Raw genomic sequence first — 5,433 nt, 5'->3', positions numbered from 1 at the left:
GTATTAAATGTTACAACATATATTATATGTAACAAAAAAAAACGATGTTACATAGGGTTTTCGCAGGTTTTCACAACTCAAATGGGTTTTCATTTTAATCTTATCATATATATATATATATATATATATTTAGGGAGATGATCAAGAGAAAACTTACCTTTAGAGAGAAAACTAAAAAACTCCTAAAAACTCATAAAGAATTATTTTTAATTAAAAATAAAAAAATATTTTCAAAATTCTTTTTTAGCCATTATTCTTATATTTTCTTATATTTCACTCGAAAAAAATAAAAAAAATCCGCTGTAATGCACATACGTATTACTGTGCAATACCGTTGTATTACACATGTGTATTACTATGTATTTTTGAGTTTAATAGTGTTTTATTACATATATTCAATATTTGTGTATTGTATATGTGTAGTAGTGTTGTATTATATGGAAAAAAATAATAATAAAATAAAAGTCAATGTGGTGCACATGTGCGTTAATGTTGTATTACACATACGTACTAATGTGTATTCGATGTGTGTATTAGTCTTATATTGCATATATACAATAGTGTGTATCAAATATGTGCAATAGTGTTGTATTCTATGCAATACGAACACTTTTACATATATGCAATGCACACTATTACACATGCACATTATACCGACGAGGTTACCAACAAGGTTTTTTTTTATGATCCAGTAACAACATATAAGAATAATAGAAAAAAAAAAGAAACTTTAAAAAAAAAAATTTTAAAGTTAAAAATAGTTTTTTAGAAGTTTGTAAGTTTTCTCATTAAAATGAGTTTTCACTAGAACTCACCCATATATATATATATATATATATATATATATATATATACACCTCCATGTCTTTTTGTCTACTCATATTTCCAAAACTATTAACATGGCCGTGCTCCTCGTCATCCTCCTCACACTCTTATCTCACGTTTTACAATCACCATCGGTGCACTCTCTCGATTGCAAATCGCAAAAATTCACAAACAATAAGGTGTACACTAACTGCATCCAACTACCAACCCTAAACTCCACACTCTACTGGACTTTAACCCAAAAAAACTCGACCCTTTCAATCGCATTCGTCGCACCTCCGGAAACACCCGACGGTTGGATATCATGGGCCATTAACCCCTCCTTGACTGGCATGGTAGGGTGCCAATCCCTCCTCGCGTTCAAGGATGCTAACGGCTCCATGACGGTCAAGACTTATAATATTACAACGTATACCACCTTGGTAGAGGGGAAGATTGCATTCGATGTTCCGGAGTCCAGTGCGGAGTTTTCCGATGGAGTTATGAGGCTCTTCGCGACGTTGAAGCTGCCACAGGCGTTGACTACGGTGAACCAGGTGTGGCAGGTAGGTGGTGCGGTCTTAGAGGGGAGGCCCGAGGTGCATGCGTTTTTGCCGGAGAATTTGAAGTCTTTGGGTAAACTGGATCTAACGGGGAGGACCGGTAGTCCCGCAACCAGTAGTCCCGCAACTAGTCCCCCAACCAGTAGTCCAACTACTGGCAGTTCCACCGCTGGTAGTCCTCCCACTAGTTCCTCTTCTACTAATGTGGGAAAGTTTTGGATTCTCACCTTTATTGGGCTTCTTGTAATCGCCGGAATATAAGAAAGAAAATGGCCAGAATATATATATATATATGTGTGTCTGTGGAAAAGAGTTCAAATAAGAACAAAGAGTTTCCTATGAATGGTAAGAACCAATGAATTTTTGACATTTGGAATTAAAACCTATAGTAAAAGAATAAATCTAGGAAAATATGTCGGTTATAACGGTGAAAGAGTAATTCTAGGAAACTATATCGGTTTTTGGTAATTTAAATTTCAACCATTGATTAAAATATCCAATGACAATGATTTATTTCTACTCTTCCTAAGAAACTATTTATTTTTAGGATAACCTTCCCCTATATATGTGTATTGTGTATATATATATATGTGTGTGTGTGTGTGTGTGTATGGTTAGATTAAAAAACTCATTTTAGAAATTCATTCTCAACCACATGTTTTTAATTAAAGTTTAAATTTTATTGTCGACAATTAAAATTTAAAAAAATGTAAAAGTAAATATAATTTTTTCTACGTTCAGGATACACATGTAAAAATTAGTAAAATATTGTAAAAAATATCAGAATATTTTTTTTTTATTTTTCGAGGTTTTGTATTAACACTACTACATAAAAACAAGTCTTTTATAGCGTTTTTAAGCACAATTAAAGAGATTCAATGACCACTTAAATATATGTGCTTTAGAAGGCTGAAACCGTTTTATCTAGTAAAGTTGAACCGTTTCAAAAGACCTTTCAGAAAAAGGAAAGAATAGCAAAAACAACATTCCTATATGATCAAATACAACGGCTTAATTATTATCAAGTACAACAAAAACAGCATTCCTGTGTGATCAAATACAACGCAAAACAACATTCCAATGTGATCAAATACAACGCTTAATTATTATCAAGTATAGCGGGTCTAATGTTATCAATTACAGCTTTCTTAATCTTAACAAATACAACGGTTTGTATATCAACATGTTTCCTATTGCATACACATTAAATACATCGGTCAATTCTACAATGTACAATTAACAAATACAACGCCTTTATAATTCTATTCTGCATTAAAACAGGATATTCAAAACCAATATATTAAAAGTAACAACCCGAATTCATACAACTATGTTTCTACATCAGGAAAACAATCCATAACCAAAGCATTAAACATCATTAACCATCGAATATTTCTACATAGTTTATAGTTCAACATTGTGATCACAAACAAGAGCAGCTTTGGTGAGACCATGGGAACCATTACGAACTGCTGAAAGCTAAATCAACAAAGATACTTATATCCTTGAATGAATGTAAAATCCCGACCACAACTACACAAAATGAAAAAAAAGTCAATATTTTTGGCATTAATACTTAAAAAAAACATAAAGTTACACTTCAAATAACTGACATTATATGGAGCCAAATTCGATCGATGTTAATAGTTTTCATAAATTTCTCTAATGCATCTTCAACAAATTGGTCAATTTCATATTGACTAAGGGCCCTTGTAGTATACATTATCTAAAACATATAAAAGTTAGCTTACAATAGATGTGTGTGTGTGTGTGTGTGTGTATGTGTGTGATAGAAGTGTAGAATATACTCATGATTTTCTCTTTGCAACGAATCACAATATCATGCATGGCCTTCATTACATAGTTTCCACATTCTCATCCGCTAGATTGTTGATAACACTAAAACATTGAATCAACAAATAATCATTTAAATAAAATATAGAAGAAACAAATACCACAAGAAAGATAAAATTTAAACATACATCATCCATTTTCTATTTAATGCTCTCTCATGTAGCTATTTCAATCAACTTAATAATATAGTAAGACTCGGCATTTTTTTTCCTTTATAAATTGAGTCAATAATGTATACATAGAATTTATGATTTTTGGGATTGTGAAAAATCACAATTAACGTCCAATGACCCCTGCAAAAATGAATTTTTTGATGAAAGGTCATGTTTTAGTATTAAAACAAATAAGCTAAAATAAAAACTTTGTAAATATAAAAAGAAAGTACGGTACCCGGCAAAATACAGTGCCATAAAATAGTGTTTGTCCTTATGATGATTCATGATCTTTTTAATATAATCGATAACATATTTACTATACTGTAGCAAGCACCAAGTTTGATCATCCGGGGATTGAAATATGTTGTTTTATGTCCCCCGATTGCAAATAAAAACCTAAAATTAAAAAAGAAAACGATTTTATATAAGGTTAATACCACTCATTTATATTTAAATAATATGTTTTCAAAAAAATACCTAAAAAGGTGAAAAAAACAAAATCAAACTTACATAATATACCAACTCATAACACTCATTTTTGCCTAATCGTTGGCGCATAACTGAATCATCGACTCTACTTCAACATACTCGGTATAACTTTCCGTATACATCTCACTAGGTGAAGTGATTTTTTTGGATGTCTTAGATAAATTCATCAATTTTTCTGCTAACCTATAAATTTTTGGAGGCCTTGACTTTGCCCTTTCCAAAAGTGTAGCCATTTTTTTAAAATAATGCACCACACCATTATCTTTAGTAGGGGCTGCCACTTATATCCGAAACCAGAAACCCAACCCGAAAAAACCCGCACCCGAACCCAAACTAACCTAGCCTGAAAACCCGAACCGAAATAATTCGGGTTGGTTCTCGGGTTTGATTTATATGTTTCGGGGTCAACCCAAAAAACCCCAATAAACTTTTAGTTTTGAAATTAAATATATTTTTAGGTATAATAGGTTTAGTCTAGTCGCTAAAGTTACCAGAATCTGAGCCTAATCGACTGTTGTCATTCCAACTATTATGGATCGATTGTGTATTGCTAGTTTATGTTTTTCGTTTATTACTAATAGCAACCGTAATCAAACAACTAAATCACGTCAGATTGAAGACGATTATGGTTCAAGTTAGTTACTTAGTTTTACCGTTCTTTTGAATTGTTTTTATAACTTTGTCAAGTTATGTTTGTTTATTATTTGAGTTACGAGCAAAGAAGAATCTATTTTTTTAACTTTAGCATTGAAGTTTTTTAATTTTTTTTTTGTTTTTTATTTCATTTTCTAGGATACTCGAAACCCAATTAACCCAACCCGAAAAAATCCGAGCTCGAAAAACCCGTGAGAGATTTGGGTTGGGTTTCGGGTTAAGATTTAAAACTTTGAAACCCGAAGAACCCGACCCGAAAAACCCGAAACCCGAAAAACAAACCCGAAGAACACCCCTAATCTTTAGGATTGAAAACATATTTGGTGGCTTTAGGATGAGAAACAATAGAAAGAGCCTCAGTAGCTTTAGGATTAATAGCATGCTCATGAGTCATTTGTATCGGGCATTCCTTAGTCAACTAAATTAACAAGTAACATTAGCAAACTATCTATTATAAATAAATAGTCATATAGAAAAAATTGATTACCAAATCCATAAAACTCCCTTGATCGTTTACTTCTTGAAATTTCACGTGTCCTTGTTCAAGCTACATTGACGAAAAGTTATTTTTATTTTAACTAAACAGGAATTAAAAAAAACAATTATCGGTGCTGGCACATAATACTCCAAATGATGGGGTGGTTGTTGATGTTGGGTGACTAATTGTTGCGGATAATCAATGTTTAAGAGCCATACATTATAAAAAAGTATTAACATAACAATACATAAAGTAATAAAATATTAGTGTTTATATAAATTACACCTTTAGTGCTTTTCTAGGTCACTGAATAAATTGTCCTTATATACTCTTTAGTTTGTCAGTTACTTCTTCATGTGGTGGGACAGGGTAACTTTCATATTTTCGTTTATGGCATCTACATGGATTTTCGCGTAATCGTCGTGCGTCCGCCTAC

The 5,433-nt window shown here is 32.0% G+C and overlaps 1 pseudogene; it reads left to right on the top strand.

Moving 5' to 3' along the window:
* The first annotated feature begins 842 nt into the window (after positions 1–842).
* On the top strand, positions 843–1,628 carry LOC143577603 (auxin-induced in root cultures protein 12 pseudogene; annotated as a pseudogene).
* Positions 1,629–5,433: the final 3,805 nt, after the last annotated feature.

This window comes from Bidens hawaiensis, unplaced genomic scaffold (assembly GCF_021521415.1).
Source record: "Bidens hawaiensis isolate Kalapana, Puna unplaced genomic scaffold, B.hawaiensis_p1.1 tig00028746_1, whole genome shotgun sequence".
NCBI classification, from domain to species: Eukaryota; Viridiplantae; Streptophyta; class Magnoliopsida; order Asterales; family Asteraceae; genus Bidens; species Bidens hawaiensis.
Note: the sequence above shows the minus strand (reverse complement) of the source record. Positions and strands in the feature narration are given on the sequence as shown.